At 41.7% G+C, this 18677-nt stretch overlaps 1 protein-coding gene across 14 annotated transcripts in view; it reads left to right on the top strand.

Annotated features, from left to right (window-relative positions):
• Nucleotides 1-18677, top strand: part of OSBPL6 (oxysterol binding protein like 6) — a 241267-nt gene that overhangs the window by 45124 nt on the left and 177466 nt on the right. For 13 of the 14 annotated variants that reach the window (XM_056110113.1, XM_056110116.1, XM_056110117.1 and 10 more), the window contains exon 2: nucleotides 721-895. The exons of the other annotated variant lie outside the window; for it this stretch is intronic. The gene's annotated coding sequence lies outside the window, so the exon portion shown is untranslated. The remainder of the gene's footprint in view (nucleotides 1-720; nucleotides 896-18677) is intronic. 14 annotated transcript variants of the gene reach the window in all.

Raw genomic sequence — 18677 nt, forward strand, 5'->3', positions numbered from 1 at the left:
AATTTAAAAAACCATTCAGTCTTGAGAGACAGAAGAGTAAGACTCAGGAACTACTTTAGATTTATGAAGAAGATTTATGGTTACTATATAAAAGAGTGTTTTGATTTTGAAAAATACATACTGGGAGTATATAGAAGTGAACTTGCCTCATGCCCACAATTCACTGTGGAATGTTTTAGAAAAATACAGAAGACTTAACATTTGGGAGTTTTTAGGTGAATGTGAAAGGAGAGTTATTTGCACTATTCCTGCAGCTTTCTTTGACCTTAAAATTATTTTAAAATAGATGGTGATGATGATGATTTTGGTTTAGGGAAGGGGTTACTTTTAGCAGGGCTCAGGGGAACGATGAGATGCCAGGGATTGAATTTGGACCTTCAGCATGAGAAGTATGTACTTTGCCTATTGAGCCATCTCTCTGGTCCAAGAAATTATTACTATCACACCATCATTGTCATTATTATTTTTACTAAAGGGGCCTGAGTGACATGGCAAACGCAGCGTTCAGAATTGGATCCTTCAGTGTGAAGGAGGTCATTGTGATAGATGGCAGAACTTCAAAAGGGTTATTTGGGTGAATGGAATATGAAATTTCTTTGTACTTTTCTGGCAGTTTATGTGTAAATTTGAAACAGCTCCAAAATAAAAATATTTTTAAAACAGTGAGTGTTTTTCTGAAATAAAACAAACTTAAGTTTCCCTTTTGTTTGATCAAGACAGAGTTTGTTCCTGCAGTTAAGAGGCCAACAAGGCTCTGCTCTTTCAAGTAGGGTGAAGAATGTTGGAAGATTTTGAGAGGGAAATGCGTTAAGGGACACAGCCCCAGATAAGGCAGCCTCTTGTTCTGGGCCCTCAAGGGTCCACTCTGTGTGACAATATCCACCTGCAGGGTCAGGTAGAACAAGTCCTTCTTAGAGCAAAATAAGACAGACACAGTAGCCATCTGGGCAGAGGAACATGCTAATGGAATGCCAGCTCTGATTGACTAGTTTGTGCTGGGCTGTGTGATCTAATTTCCTGTCTATTAGCACTACCAATAGAGAGATTCTACTTTGGTGATGGAAATGACTGTCTTCTTCTTTGTCTTTTTTTTTCTTTTTTTCTCCAGTAGTTCCTCTTTTGTCTGGCGTGTCCTCCTTTCCCACGCTTCACCTTCACCTTCTTCTCTTACTCTACTGCCTATCTTTCCTGTTTTTGTGACTCCTTCTCCTCTTACCAGACTTTACCTACCCTTCCTTTACACAGCTCTTTGTATTTTGATTTTCCTCTTAGGCTTTTCTTTGTTTCCCAACCCTGTCCTTTTGATTCCCTTCCTTTTGGTTGTCCCTTCAAGAATTCTAGGCCATTGTGCTACCTTTCCAACCATCCTTTGTTCACGAGAAAGATCATTCTAATTAGACTCTTTTATTGGACTTGCTGATAACAGTTTTACTGAGAGATACTATATATTGAGTGTTTGCAATGGTCCAATCATTATATTGGTTGTATATTTACGCTTAATCTTTACAATAGCATTTTAATTTATTACTCAAAGTTTAATCTCTACAGCAGGTGTTTTTGTTCCTGTTTTACAGGATGGGAAATTAAAGCATGAAAGAAATTGAATAACTTACCCCTACTAAAAATAGTAATCCTATTTCATGCTTACTCTCTTTCCCGGTGCTATTATATTCAAAGGACAGTTGAATATAGGGACTTACAATGATGCTTAGTGTATTTATAAGGAGCAAGGCAGAACAGGTATTGTATAGTTTTTTTTAAATTTAATTTTATTTTTATAAAGTTGTTCACAGTAACTTATTACATTCAATATTCCAACACCATTCCCACCACCATTATTTCAAATTTTCCAACTACTAAGTCTTGTATAGCTTAATATACCAGCAGTAGGGGAGGAGAGAGGGGTGGCTGGTCTGTATGTAGATATCTGACTGGCTGGTTTATGGCAAGTATTCAGTGCTAATCAGTGCAAGTTGCTGGCTCGGAGCCATTTCCCTGGATCCCTTTCCCGCAATATTTTCCTTTTGGATTTTAACGGGAACTATAATTATGTGCCATTACATTCAAGACCCATTTCCTACTCAGAGGTTCCAGTGGTAAACTTCACATGTCAAGAGCAATTATTGACACAGTAACATATCATCTTCAAAATGCTGAGCTATAGACAACAAATCCTAGAGGAATAATTTGTTTTAAATACCTCCCCAGTTCCAACTGGGCCACGCAATTGGAAAATAACAAAAGTCTGAGCATCGTCACTAGTATTCTGGAGATTTCAGGAGCATAAAAATACACTTAATTTAGAAAAATTTGATTTATTTAATAGCGTCATACTAACTAGTGGCTGCACCCCCATTCCACCCCAACCACTTGCAGAAATACCCTGAGGTTTGGGCTTGATGCTTACGCCATTTAGGGCATTAGGGCTACCAGGGCTACTCCTGGTCGTGCTCAGGCACCTTGTGGTGCTAGATAGAGATTAAATTCAAGGCCTTGCATGGGTTAGGCAAGTGTTCTACGAATGGAGCTACATCCGAGCTCTAATCTGCAAGATTTTAAATTTTGAGTAGTCAGGAAAGGTGCTAATGATAGTGGGCAGGGAATGAAGTCTCTCTCTCTCTCTCTCTCTCTGTGTGTGTATGTGTATATTTTTTTTAATTGAATCATCATGAGGTACATAGTTACAAAGTTGTTTATCATTGGTTTTAGTCATCCGATGTTCCAACACCTGTCCCTTCATCAGTGCCCATTACCCACCACCAGTGTCCCCAGTTTCCCTCCCACTGGCCTGCCACTAAGACACACACTTCTTTCTCCTCTTTCTTTCTCTTTCCTTCTGGACATTATGATTTGTAATACAGGTATTGAAAGGTTATCTATCATATATATCCCTTTACCTATTTTCAGCACTCAGTTCTTGTCCAGAATGATCATTTCCAACTGCCTTTCTGTATTGTCTATGAACTGATCCTGTGGACTTGGTGCTTCCATGGGAGACTAGTAGAGTAACTGCCACGTGTAATGGAACCTGGGTGCACATATAAACAAATGCTGGGGTGTGAAGACAAGTTTGGGGAACATCTGGGAAATTAATATCGATTACTAATTGACCATCTTGGTTTAAGTGGAAAGGTATCTTTCATGTTTTGTTTTGTTTTGTGTTTTTGAGAGGGGGGAAATGTAATCCAGGTCTTGTGCTTGCGTGCTAGGCATGTATTAATATGCCCAGCCCCTCACTTTTTTTTTTAAGTTGAAAAATTAGGAAATGTCTCATTGGGATTTAAAACCTGTGCTTATTTACTATGGTCCCAAGGTACACAGTACATCGACCTGTGCTATTCTATAGAGGGAAAATGCAGAAATGGAAACATTCCATCATTCGGAAGTAAGACGGGCTGTTGTAGAACCATCATCACTTGCATTGTATACACCGTGTACAAGTCGATGCCTCTGGTTCTGCCATTGTTGCCGAATGGAGATCATCTCTTGAAATGAGATTTTTTTTTCCCTATCAAATTTGGCTGTTTTTTTTTAATATGTTGCTGAGACAGCACATGGGAAAATAGCAATAGCAGCATGTTGCTGGTGTGTGGCTAATCTGTAAAAGCATGTGAAAACAAATTGTCCTCATGGGATAACTGGACCGTGTCCATTAAGTCAGGTTCAGGCCGTCTGTTATGGTCCGAGATGGGAGGTAATTAGCGCCACAGCCCACCCCGTTGCTCAGGGCTTCTCTGTGGTGAAGAATGTCTTTGTTTTCCCTCTATCCTGGGGCTTGGCTGTTTGAGCTCAGTTTCATCTCAGCAGCACCAGACAGCTTGGAAGTTTCAACCATGCCTTTTGCTTTTCTTTGAGATGGCCACTTATGGCAGTGGGGTAGCAGGGCGTGGGGGGAGAATAAATACAAGGAGTTTATGGGGCTTTGGTTAAATCTGAGCAGGCAGGGAATTATTAGCTGTTTTAATATGGAGTGAGACATCACTGAGAAATGCCTAATGAGCGTTTACACGGCTTGTGGGAATGCATTCTATAGCCTAAACTTCAATACAAATTAAAGAGAAAGACAATATAGAACTCTTTAATTATTAGTGTATTGTTATTGAGTGAAATGGAAGAAGACGACTCCAAAATAAGATGAAACTATGAGCATGATGTGGCCGAAATATAAAGATCTGAGATTTATTGGTGTCTCTGAGCACCCTCATCACTAACCCTCTGAGCCATGCTCTGTGAAAAGTGTTTATTGGATGTGTAAACAATACAATTTTCAGTCCCTTTTTCTAGGGATTAGATAAATATTGCAGCGGTGTTAACTGATCCTCCATTGAAGGAGAAAAGTTAGCACAGTCTGCCCGTCAAGTACAATCTAATTTTACGAGATGTGGATTGAGTTTGTGAACCTTTGGCTTTGATTAGGGAGTTACACTTGCAGGAGCATTGATTTAGTCAGCCAGTTCAGTGGCATCCCAAGTAGTAATTTTTTGATACTTATATTTGGCAAATCAAGTATGATATAAACAGATGTTACTTTCCTGAGCCCAGATATGTAGTGTCAAGTGATCCTCAGATTAAATAGCCTGCATTTATTTATTTTTAAAAATTTTATGTATTTATTTTTTGCTTTTTGGGTCACACCCAGCGATGCACAGGGGTTACTCCTGGCTTTGCACTCAGGAATTACTCCTGGCAGTGCTCTGTGGACCATATGAGATGCTGGGAATTGAACCTGGATTGGCTGTGTGCAAGGCAAATGCCCTACCCACTGTACTATCGCTCCAATCGCAAATAGCCTGCATTTAACTGGGTTAAAGCTCCTGCATTTGAAAGAGTCTCTGCTCTTAGATCCCAACTTCTCTCTGTCATTGTAGGCTTCTGTTCTCAGTAGGCACTGGGAATGGATGAATGGGAAGGAAGGTAGGCATCTAGGGCAGTTGAAGAAATCACCCTAGGAAGATGTCAGTCAGTGATGGTTTGAAGGGTGTTCCCATCCAACTCCAGTAAGTTGGATTTTGTTGCTGTGTCAAGTCCATGCTTGGCTGCAGGTTTCCCAGGTAACCAGCTTAGCTTCCAGAAATTGATGCTGGCGATGTCATTAAAACTTTTGTTCATGTTTACATGGGTGTCTTTGAAAACATAGATATCTTCAATTTTCTAAGTTGCACACACTCAACATATTGTAAAGAGACTTCATAATTTTGATCTAATGTGAAAGAAGGCTAAAAACCTTTAATATAAAAAACCAAAACCAAAATATTTATATGTTTGAAAATTAATTATATAATCCCTCTTAACACTTCAAAACTAAATTTCCTGCAGCCTGGAGAAAGAGTACAGTGAGGAAGGTGTTTGTCTTAGATGCAGCCATCCCCCAGCCCCACATACAGTCCCTCAAACTCTGCCGGGAGTCATTCCTGAGCACAGAGCCAGGAGTAATCCCTGAGCACCACTGGGTATGTGCCCAAAACTAATCATCCCCCCAGAACAAAACAATCAAAGAAAAAGCCAAACAAACAAAAACAAATATTCTTACAGAAGTGTTGTTTATGGTTAAAAAACTTTTAGGATAGAACCTCCTGGGATATTAAAAAAGCACTCATTATCCAATTATGCAGAAATAACTAGCAGTTGATATGAAAAGTTTAAATTTTACCCTATAATTATATTTTTATTTATCGTATAAAAATAAAAATGGGGGCAGGAGAGATAGTTCGGTGGATTAGAATGCATGCTTTGCAAACAGCAGGCCCAAGATCTATCCCCAACACCACATGATCCCTCATCAACTGAACTGGTAGTGGGACTTAAACACCACTAGCCACAGACTTTCCAAACAAAAGAAAAATAAATGGATGCTATTTTCCAAGCCCTTCTTCACCCCCCTTTCTTCTTTACACCTTGCTCAAATCAGGTACATTATTTGAATTATTTCTCCATGTTGGTGACGCTGCTCATGTCATCATTGAGAAGGAATGACTGTAGGGTTTGTTGGACACATAGGCTGGGTCCTAATTTTTGTCAGAAGGTGAAATACTGTGGTGATGTCTTTGTACATGTGGTTGGGCACTTGTTTAATTATATGCTAAGGACACACTCTGAAATGTTAAATTTATTATATCAAAATAGAACATGTGCTGAGAACTCGTGGCGTTTGTTCACCAGTGTGCTGAGTCTTTATCGGTGTGTGAGCAATGGCTCATCACTTTACATGACACATTTTTAAGACTGAGCATTTTTTCTGCATTATTTTGGTCCTTTGAAAATTTGCGATATATCAGCTAGCTTCTGTCCTTTTCTCATTTTCCTGAAGGATTCTTCTTATTTTAGCTTAGTGTTTTGTGAGCGCACTTCATGTATTAGGGGCATGGATTGATTCTGTGTTATAAGATATTTTGTCCACAAGATTGGGATTTTGGTTGCGATTTAGTCAAATGTACCATTAATTTAGAGGGTATACACTGGTTTTAATAGCGAGTCTTACAACTAGAATAATATTTTCAACATTTCTGATCTGAGAAATTACAAAATGTAAAGGGTGTGGAAAGATTCATGTTCCCCCTCTCCCTTGCTTGCCCTCAGTCTACTGTCTTGCTTCAGGGAAGAACTGTTCCTAAATCATTTGAGAAAAGTGTATTCAGCTAAGTGAATTCCATCTGGTGTTTTTAAAAGTGTTCTTTTCCATGATTTTAGCATACTCACCTATTGTTGTTCCTTTTTAAAGCTGGTATCTTTGACTCTTTGAAATAGTCTGATGCTTGGGTCCCTATGGCTTTGAGATGCTGACAATTTTATGATTATGCAAATGTTATTGAACTCCTCTTGATGGATGTTTGAGCCCTTGGCTGAGTACGCAGGGACTGCGCCTTTAACTGTAGCAGGGTTGACTAGTGTGACCTTCACATCAGGCTGCGTAAAACATGCTTGCCAGGCATCCTAGGACAATTTGGGGCGGTTGCCTGGGAAACCTCCCTTGCTTCTAATCAAATGCCCAAAGGATAACCCACATCCCAGTGGGAAGGGCCACGTCTGCAGAGAGGAGCCCTGTCCTTGGCTGAGCAGTGGAAATCCATGGGGGATTTCACGACCCTTTGCTTATGGGAAGGGAGGGGAGATTGGTTCAGGTCTGATAGCTCAGGGAAGGGAGAGAAAGAGGAAAATAAATAGAGAAGGTTACATTGAAATAAAAGGTAGAAATTGAAGCAACAAATATAAGCAAATGATGTATACATAAGGAAACAGTACAGAGTAAGCAGTATTACGGAGAATGGAAACAGAAAAGTGATGTTTGGGGGGAAACTCAGTGTTCAATAAATTAATATTGGGGGAGTCAAAAGGAACAGTGGAGAATTAAACACTATATATATTTTTTTTCAAGAAGACAGATTTGTCTATGTAATCTACTGAAATGATTTTGCTTTAAGGAACTGACATTGTTTTCTTCCTGTGCTTTCCATTGTAGCCAGAGTAAATTATGAGTGATTTTTTTTTCTTCTCTGGAAACAGAATGACGCCATTCAGAATCAGAGGACACACTCTTGTTTGCTACTTCCATGAATCAGAATGCTTGTAGATTTGAAACTAGCACACTTAAAGTCGGGTTTTTGTTTTTGTTTTTAAAGGAAAAAAAAATCTGCTGTCTCCCGAGGTGGTTGTTATGACAGGTGGCGTTATTTAAGCTGCTCGAGTAAGCAGAACGTGGGCACGGCAAGAAAGACTCTGTGTAGCCCTGGAATGGAAGTTTCTCCGGGGATGTCAGTGAGCTGATCACCTTCTCCACCTTCCAAACCCGCCCAGGTGCTCTATTTATCCATTGATTAAAAAATCTGTGACTCACTCCTGAGTATCCTGAAACTGCTCTGGACACCTCTCTTTTGCAGATCCAGGAGCACATAGTGGAGAGATGCAAATTTGATTATAGTCAAAACCAGCATACTCAGCATTTGATCAAGTATGCTGACAGTGGTGGCCATTCAGTCAATGTTAGATAATGATGATGTCCCAGTTTCAGGCCTTTTGACAACTGAAGATTTGCTCAGATATTTTCTTTTTAATTTTTATTTATTTTAATGAAGATACTTCTTATTATCTCATTCTTACTTTGGAGAACCTGGCAGGCTACCGAATGTAACCTGCTCACACGGCAGAGTCTGGCAAACTCCCCGTGGCGTACCCAATATGCCAAATGCCAGTAACAATGATGGGTCTCATTCTCCTAACCCTGAAAGAGCCTTGAATATGGCACCTTTTAAAATCTCAGGGCTAGGGCGAAGGAGATGTTGCTGGTCCCTGCTCGAAGCAATCGACCAATAACAGGATGATCATGATCGTGAATGAAGATACAGTTACAGACTTAACAAACATTGGTGATTACATTTCAGTCATACAATGATCGAGTACCCATCCCTCCACCAGTGCCTATTCTCCAATGCTCCCAATATCCCTCCTGCCACCCCCCCACCCCCCACCCCCGCCTCTGTGGCAGGCACATTCCCTTTTACTCTCTCTTTCCTCTTGGGTGTTATGGTTTGCAATACAGGTAGTGAATGGCCATCATGTTTGGTCCATAGTCTACTTTCAGCACACATCTCCCATCCCAGGTGAGCCCTCCAAGCATCATTTTCTTAGTGATCCCTTCTGTATCCCACCTGCCCTTTCCCCCAGCATGTGAGGCTGGCTTCCAAGATCTGGAGTGATCCTCCTGGCCCTTATCTCTATTCTTGGGTATTAGTTTCCCATTATTCTGTTGCTTTATATTCCACGAATGAGTGCAGTAATTCTGTTTGTACCTCTCTCTCTGATTCATTTCACTTAGCATGATACTCTAGATGTCTATCCACTTCTATGCAAATTTCATGATTTCATCTTTTCTAACAGCTGCATAGTATTCCATTGTATAGATATACCAAAGTTTCTTTAGCCAGTCATCTGTTCTTGGGCACTTGGGTCTGCCTATTGTAAATAGTGCGGCAATAAAAGTGCAGATGTCATTTCTGCCATATTTTTTTTTTTGCATCTCTTGGATATATTCCCAGAAGTGGTATTGCTGGGTCAAATGGGAGCTCAATTTCTAGTTTTGTGAGAAACGTCCATATTGTTTTCCAAAAAAACTGAACCAGTCACAATTCCCACCAGCAGTGAAGGAGAGTCCCTTCTCCCCACATCCATGACAACACCAGTTGCTTTTGTTCTTTTGGATGTGGGCCAGTCTCTGTGGTGTGAAATGATATCTCATTGTTGTTTTGATCTGCATCTCCCTGATGATTAGTGATGAAGAGCATTTTTTCATGTGCCTTTTGGCCATTGGGATTTCTTCTTTGAGAAAGTTTCTGTTCATCTCGCACCTCATTTTCTGATGGGGTTGGACGTTTTCTTCTTGGTAGAGTTCAACCAGTGCCTTGTATATTCTTGATATTTAATATTTGATTACATTTAATAGTCAAACACCAATCTCACCACCATTACACCTTCCCACCAGCAAATTCCAATCCCTGTCCCAAAGCACAACTGAAATAATGTATTTTGTATTGTCTGTTATGGAAAACCACTGAAAATGCTACAAAAAAGTATCCATAGAGGAGACAGTGTGAAGATTGTTATATTTTGGCAGAGACCAGTAACACATTTTTTAGACTATCACTAACATGTTGTTAAATGTTGAGTGATATGAGCTTTCATATATATATACCTGAAACTATGTATATATGCATATATATATATTTTTCCCTCTATGATTTGTTGTCTACTATTAGAATTCCATCAAATGTGGTGTGGTACTTATGGAGAATGGGTAGGGAGTGTCTTATGATGTGTTGTGTGGCCGTGAATGCGGCCATGTGGTCCAAGAATACATTCGCTTGTATGTGATGCTCAACCTGAGCATGTGGGGAGTGGTCTTGAGTGTGGTGGCAGTTGGGTTCTGGAGGGTTTTGGCTACCGGGTGGGTCCCTTGGGGTGGGAAGGTTCTCCCCCTCTGGAGCACCCTGACTGAAAGAGCATGGCATGGAGTCTGGTGGCATGGCTATGGTGGGTATCATGTTGCTCCCTCCCAGGATAAAAAGCCATGTGATCTGGATGGTGGCTGATGAGATTATCTGGCGCTGGCAGGAGGTGGCTTATGGGCATGACCCCTGCGTCATCGGAGATGGGGGGAAATGGACAGAGGATTTCTGCTCCCAGTTCCGTTGGGATCTCCCTACTTACGTGCTGGATTCTTTCGATTATGAACTTTTCTGTATCATGATTTCTTCAGCATCTAGTCTGGTGGCTAAAACTGAAGTCCTGAGTCTAGGATGAATGACTTTTTCCCCAGTCCTTTTCAGAATAAATATGTTGTCTGTTGTCTTTTTTCATAATGAAATGATTCATCTCTTTGTCCAGTGCTCTTTGTCCAGTGTGACCTCTGTAGTCCTAGTTTTCAGTATGAAAATAGAGAACCATGAATCTCAGTTCTCTACAACAAAATTTCTGGAACTATTACTGACCATCGTAGAAACATTTCTGCTAACAGTTTCTTCCGAGCCTTTTCTTTTCTTTCTTATTTCTTTTAGAGCTCCTTTTAGGGTGGGGGCACACCTCGAAGTGGCTTTTCTCAGGGGTAGCTTGCAGAGATGCGCAGGGAACCATCAGTACCAATGATCAAACCCAGGCCTCCTGCAGGCTCAGCATGCATTCCAGCACTTTGAGCCATCTCTCTGGCCTTGCATGTCCTTTGTTTAATTCTAATCCAATAAACTGTTCTGTGACCAGGATTACTTGTCCTTGTACTATGTATGAGACCCATGTAGGGCCCATGGGTTCAGACATTCAATATTGGATTAGATTTGAGCCTCAGTCATCATATACAACAGTTATGAAGAAAATAGCGGTTTCAAGGGCTCTGTTTTAGAATAAGTTAATTCATCTAAGGTGAAGGTCAGGTTAAATGAAAGTTGAGGGTTAAGCAGGGGGAGTTGCCTAACTATATATCAGGGTCAGCCAGGAAGTTCCAGAAATTGAGATTATCAGTCCTGAGGCAGATAAATTGACCAGTGGAGAGAATTAAAAACCCACAAACAGGTTGCGTTAGCCTGCAAGGGTTGCCATAAAATAATGCTATGTTGGGTGACTTGAACCACAGATGTTGACTTTCTTGCAGCTCAGGGATCGGAAGTTCAGCATCAACATGCTGAGAGGGTTGGCTTCTCCTGAGACGTCTTTTCTCCTTGGCTTCCGGCCAGGCCTTTTCATGTATTCTCACATGGCTTCCTCTGAACATTCCTACCTGTGTATCTTCCTCTTGAGAACACCAGTTCTATATGATTAGGGCTCCAGTCTCTTGACTACATCAACCACAATCATCTGTTTAATCACCTGATCTAATCTTAGTCATAATGAAGGTTAGGATGTCAGCAAATGGATTTTAGAGGACACAGTGTTGAGTCTTTAACCCATGCCTGTATGCTTGCTTAGAACATAGGTATATGCAGCCCGCTAGGGAGAGGAAGGATTATTCATAAATGGAGCTGAGACTGAATGGTTGTATGTAGGAGGGAAGATAAAAACAGATCCTGATTTTAAACTGCACCCCACTCCCCCAAAACCTCACAAAACCAAAATACCCAACAACTTCAAAAGAAGCAAACTTAAATATCACACAGGTTATTCTCTCCCTCCCTCCCTCCCTCCCTCCCTCCCTCCGTCTCTTTTCTACTAGAAGAATGGACAAAGGATACAAAGTGGTATTTTATAAAGATAAGAAAGCACATTGTGAAATATATCAGAAATACTCAACAGTATTTGTGATTTGGAGGGAAGTATAACCAAGGGCCTCAGTAGTTACTGACAGCCTGATTTTTGATGCTCCAGAAATAGGAATTTGCAAGAGGACAGGACCCTTTCCCCCAAAGTCCTATTGTGGAAAGTCCTATGGAAGGATTACGGAAGGTGACTTGTACCTGAGAACAAGGGAGACTGGGCAGGATAGAGTTTATGACTGGCTTCCAGCAGGGAACTTTCTCAGGAGTTCTAAGCTCTAGCTTAAGATTCAAATTCATCTGTCCATCCTGCCAACTTCCTTGGCATTGCCAGGATATTTTATGGTATGATACTTTCTTTTAATTTTGTAGTCTTGCATTTCAGTTCTACTTTATAAGAAGAATATGCATTGTAAATAGAGATCTGCATTGTTACCAGACTACATTGAATGTCATTGAACCATTTCTTTCCTATGAGATGTATCAGCTGTTTCTAGTTGTTATTATCTGGTTACCACCATGCACTGTAGCACTGTTCTCCCGTTGTTCATTGATTTGTTTGAGTGGGCACCAGTAATGTCTCCTTTGTGAGACTTGTAGTCACTGTTCTTGGCATATCAAATATGTCATGGGTAGCTTGCCAGGCTTTGCCACAAGGGCGGAATACTCTCGGTAGCTTGCCGGGCTCTCTGAGAGGGACAGAGGAATTGAACCCGGATCCCTGGGTCAGCTGCATGCAAGGCAAACACCCTACCTGATGTGCTATTGCTCTAGCCCTAGGTTACCACCATAGTTAAGGTTTCTATGCATTTCTGCCCACAGTAGTTTATGACTGGCCCTTTCCCACCTTTTCACCTCTTAGATTTTGCATACCATTGACAAATTTAATAAGCACATTGATTAATTTAAACATGCAAATAAATAGTTAACCTTTATGCAGTCCTACATTTTTACTTGGTCACAGGTGGGTTTTTAAAAAACTGAAAATTTATTTTTTAATTTTTGATTTATGGATCATACCTGGTATACTCAGGGTTTACTCCTGGCTCTGCATTCAGGAATTACTCCTGGAGTTGCTTTGGGCAGCATCTGGGATGCCAGGGATTGAACCTAAGTCAGGTGTGCAAGGCAAGCACCCAACTTGCCATATTATGGCTCTGGCCCAAGGTGTTTTACTGCTTCAGTGCTCAGGTCCATCCACATTTTTATCTTGAACATCGTCACTTGAAACCATCTATCTTTGAAGAGATTTTCAGCTCTTAAGAGTTTTTCAGTGATTGCTAACTTTGACCTTGACCTTCACCCTTGTCCCCCTTCAGTCTTTCCTCTCCACAGCCTGGATTTTGCCCCTTTGTGGCCCTTCAGCCTGTTTTCTGTCTTCGAAGTTTCTCTGCTTTTGGTTTTAGTGCCTTAGTAAGGTTTTAGTGCCTCCAGTAAGCCAATTCAGCTGGACTGTCTAGTTCCTCTCTCTAGTCTTCCTCTGGTCCAACTGATCAATCCTGACCTTGAGAAAACCTTCATGCCTTTCTCTTTTGCTCTGAGGATAAATAACTTTTTTTCTGTAGATATTTGAGAAGCATGCATTTCCCCCCTCCTCCTGGGTCTTCACGGGTACTTGGTAAAAACCTTTCATGTCTATTTTTCCCACTTCCACAGGGTCTATTCCAAGTGTTTTCCTTGTTCAAGACCCTTCTACACACATCTTTGCAGAAATATTGATGCTCACTTTTCTAATAGGATCAAGGTCACTAGATAGGAATTAATTTAATTTTCTTCATTTTTATCTCAAACACTATGCACATTTTGTTTGCATTTTAATTCCTTTGATGTCAAAACAACTCGAAAAAGTCTTTTCCAATACCCACTTTCTTTTGCCTTTATCATACACCTAGCTATTCTTGTGAGACACCCCCCCACCATACTTTCGTTTTTTTCATGACTTTAACTTGATAATTTTTCTTGTTTGTTTTTGGGGGGCTGGAGCGATAGCACAGCGGTTAGGGTGTTTCCCTTGCATGCAGCCAACATGACTGACCCAAGTTCGATTCCTCCACCCCTGTAGGAGAGCCTGGCAAGCTACCAATAGTATCTCGCCTGCATGGCAAAGCCTGGCAAGCTTCCCGTGACGTATTCGATATGCCAAACACAGTAACAAGTCTCACAATATTACTGGGCCTGCCTGAGCAAATCGATGAACAAGAGGAGGACAGTGACAGTGACTGTTTTTGGAACACACCTGGCAGTGATTAGGTCATGGTGCTAGAGGTGAAGGTTGCTTTGGGACTCTTGCATGTAAACCATTTGCTCCAGTCTTATAAACCATCTTCTTGGACAAAATTTGTTAATTTTTTCATTATTATAGCATAGATCTTTGGCTGCTGGAGCCCTGGTTGGGGCAGGGAGGAAAGCTCAACCCGCTCCCCTCCAAGGGGCTCCTGCAAGGGCAGCCAGGCGCGGGGGCAGGAGACTGCACTGTTCTCCTCCGGGAGCTCGTTTTTATAGTCTCTGGGTCTTGGCCATTGATGGGATTACACAGTGCCAGGGGGCCAGTTGGTGGGTGTGACCCCCGCCTACTGGAGTTTGGAGGATCTGGGTGGAGGATGCCCGGCCCCAATCCCAGTAGGCTTGGAGATCTCGGCCCCGGAACCCACGTAACTTTGTCCCTCTGCCAGTACATTCATGTGCGGAGAGTGGTCTCAGCATGGTGGTGGCTGGTCCTGGAGGTCTTTGGCTGCCAGAGCCCTGGTCGGGACAGGGAGGAAAGCTCAACCCGCTCCCCTCCAAGGGGCTCTGGCGAGGGCAGCCAGGCGTGGGGGCAGGAGACTGCCGTGTAATCCTATCAACGGCCAAGACCCAGAGACTATAAAAACCAGCTCCCGGAAGAGAACAGTGCAGTCTCCTGCCCCCGTGCCTGCTGTCCTCGCCGGAGCCCCTTGGAGGGGAGCGGGTTGAGCTTTCCTTCCCGCCCCGACCAGGGCTCCAGCAGCCAAAGACCTCCAGGACCAGCCACCACCATGCTGAGACCACTCTCCGCACACATGAAGGTACTGGCAGAGGGACAAAGTCACACGGGTTCTGGGGCCGAGATCTCCAAGCCTACTGGGATTGGAGCTGGGCATCCTCCACCCAGATCCTCCAAACTCCAGTAGGTGGGGGTCACACCCACCAACTGGCCCCCTGGCGCCGTGTAATCACATCAACGGCCAAGACCCAGAGACTATAAAAACCAGCTCCCGGAACCACGTGGCCGCATTTGCGGCTGCACGAAATCTTATTACAACATCTTATTATCTCATTCCTACTTTGGACAAACAGGCAGGCTACTGAATGTAGCCTGCCCACATGGCAGCGTCTGGCAAACTCCCCGTGGCGTACTCAATATGCCAAATACCAGTAACAATGATGGGTCTCATTCTCCTAAAGAGCCTTGAATATAATCTCAGGGCTAGGATGAAAGAGACGTTACTGGGGCCTGCTCGAGGCAATCGACGAATATAGCATAGGTAGCATGCTTACAATCACATAACATGTAAGGTTATACATATACATAGTTATTGCATGTGACCACCACCAAAGTGTCCAACACCCTTCACTAATATTCTCATATTACTTCTGATTGCCTCTTCATCCACTTGCCATCTTCCCATACTCTACCAGCTGTTAGGAACCTCAGTTTCCAAATTTGGGTAACCTGGGATCTGGGAATAGTACATCAGGCAGGATCTTTTCCTTGCATGCTGCTAACCTGGTTCAATCCCTGGCATCCCATTCGGTCCTTCAGGCACCACCAGGTGTAGTCCCAAAACAAACAGAAACTCCCAAATTTGGATAACTTTCAATCCTGTGCAAATGCTGAGACTTTTCTGACACTTTAATGGTCTGACTACTACTGATCGTTGATGTTTGGGGCATGGTTGACATTTCTCAACTACTGATTGTTGATATTTTGGATTTAGCTGACATTTTGCTCTGGCTAATTCTGTGTTTTAAGGATGTGCTCTGTATAATACAAAATGTTTAACAGAAATTCTCTCTTTTCACTTAGCAGATGCCAGTGCAGCCCTGGGTTTGTGGAACTGTGACAACCAAAGAGGTTTCCAAACATTGCTCAGTGTTTTTATGGGACCAAATTGCTCCCAGTTGAGAGTTACTACCTTTTTGCAAGGTGTTCTTGTAACCAGCCCATTCCATCCATCATTGTCCTACTTTTCCTCGCCTTCCTATCATCACCAAGTTTTCCCTGTGGGCCACTCACACCCTTTATCTCCTTTTCCTCACAATTCAGTCAGTCCTGAGCCAGGCTCCTGACACTTGCCCATTACTGAAAATGCACTCAGGGGACTAAAGTGGCTTTCTGGCAGCCAAGTCTAATAAGTGCTGTTTTTTAGTGCCTTAATTTTCCGCATCTTTTGACACTGTGGCCTCATTTTCTAATATCCGCCTTACGTATATATTCTTTTGAGGCTCCTCCTATGACCCTGTCTCCTCTAGCTCTCCTCTCTCTATACTTTCTAAATATAGGGAGTCTCTCTGTAGACCAGTTTTTTGCTTTCTCATGGTTCTCGTCCCTTCTCATCTCATCTCATGTCTCTCTGGTCACCGCTATGTAGATGGGTTCTAAATATAGAGTCTGTCTCTCAGTTGAACTCTAAGCTTACCTGTCCTTTTCCCTTTAAAATAGTGCTGCTTGATCTTCTTCATGGTACATTAAACACAATATACTTTAACATATTCAAAACAGACTCCTATATATGAGTGTTTTTTTTTCAGACATGTTTTTTTGTATTGTTTTGTTTTGTTTTGGGAACTCACCCAGTGATGCTCAGGGATTACTTCTGGTTCTGCATTAAGGAATCGCTCCTGGCAGTGCTTGGGGTACAATATGGGATCTGGAGATTAAACCTGGTCACCTGCATGCAACCCTCCCCACTGTACTATTGCTCTGGCCCTTTCTTCAGACATTTTTGGTCATATACCACGTTAGTAAAAAGTTTAGGGGGTGTATTAGAGTCAAAATAAGAATTCATTGATAAATATTAGGGAATAATATAGAATAAGATAATTTACAAATATCTACTATAGAGAATATATATTATACAATAATTCCATGTTATGAGGCATATAATAATAGAAATCTTAGAGATAAAATCAATATTTTAAGACAAAAATACTTTTCTTAAGTATGTTATTAGTAATATATTTCACTTAAAAAATTAGAGTTAGTACTTTGTTATACAGCAATGTAAGTACAGTACATTTGGATTCTTGACTTTGTTTTCTTAGAAAAAGAGACCTTGCAGATGTGAACTTCAAGTAGGGGAGGTACTTTGTCAACTACTTTTGAAATCATCATTCATCTCGCCCGCACGACAAAGCCTGGCAAGCTCCCCCTGACGTATTGGATATGCCAAACACAGTAACAACAAGTATCACAATGGAGATGTTACTGGGCCCACTTGAGCAAATCAATGAACAACGGGAGGACAGTGCTACATTCTTGTTTTGTTTTTTAAATTTCATCAACCTTTTAATTTTTTTAGCTTTTCAAATTTTTCCTTCCTTCCTTCCTTCCTTCCTTCCTTCCTTCCTTCCTTCCTTCCTTCCTTCCTTCTTTCTTATTGAACCACTGTGAAATGCAGTTACAAAGCGTTCATGTTTGAGTTTCAGTCATGCAATGATTGAACATCAATCCCTCTACCAATGTACATTTTCCATCACAATTTCCCCAATTATCCCTTCCCCCCATCCCACCCCTCCCCCTACCTATCTATGGGAGATAATTTCCCTCGTACTCTCTCTCTCTACATTTGGGCATTATGGTTTGCAATACAGATACTGAGAGGCCATCTTGTTTGGTCCTTTGTCTATTTTCAGCACACATCTCCCATCCTGAGCAATCCTTCCAGCCATCATTGACTTAGTGATCCCTTCTCTATCCCAGCTGCTTTCTTCCACAGCCCATGAGGCACAGCCTTTTAATTTTTAAATTTTCTTTGAGGCACGGTGATTTACAGTACTGCAAACAGGGTTTCCTGCAAACAGAGTTACCACACTACACTCTCCATGAGCGTGTCCACTTGCCTCCACACTTGTCTCTGAATCCCCATCCTCCACTGCCACACTCTAGAACCTGAGAATTGGTCTACAGTACTGAGCTCACTCACCTTCTGTAGACTAATTCTCAGGTTCTGTTGCCTTTGACTATTTGGTGTTTCCTTACTCTGCTTCTTTACATCCAACTTATGAGAGCAGTCACTCTGTATCTGTTCCTCTCCTGATTGCCTTCACTCATTTTGCTACTCTCCACATCCAGCCATGGAATGGCAAATTGTAGAAATCATCATTTGTTTGTTTGATTTGCAGCCACATCCAGCAGTGCTCACGGATTACTCCTGGCTCTGTGCTCAGGGATCACTCTTGAAGGACTCAGGGGACTATGTGGGATGCTGGAGATTGAACCCAGGTTAGCCGCATGCAAGACAGACACCCTTCCGGCTGTACTATCTTTCTGGCCCTCTGAAATAGTCATTCTTCAGTGTAATGGTGGTAGGTAATCACATGGGTGAGGAAGAAATGGGGAGTTACTGTTTCATGGCACTGAGTTTTACATCTGTAATGTGAACAGTTACAAAAGTAGATCTTAGTGACATTCCTAACGATATGAATATACTTAATGCCACTGAACTATGTATTTTTAGTGTTAGGTGGTAACTGAAAAATAATAAAAATAATTAAAACATAATTAAATAGTAATTTTATTTTAAAAATTAGTTATTGTAATTTGCAAAGCTTTTGACAATAGAGCCTCAGGCATACAATTTTCTACCTGCAGTTCTACCTAAGACTGTGTTGTCTACATTTTTATTTCTGTAATGTAGAGGAAAGGCCTTTACCCATATTTGTTAAATTCCCATATTTGTCATATTTACCCATATTTACCCATATTTG

This window comes from Sorex fumeus, unplaced genomic scaffold (genome assembly GCF_029834395.1).
Source record: "Sorex fumeus unplaced genomic scaffold, SorFum_2.1 ptg000009l, whole genome shotgun sequence".
NCBI lineage: Eukaryota > Metazoa > Chordata > Mammalia > Eulipotyphla > Soricidae > Sorex > Sorex fumeus.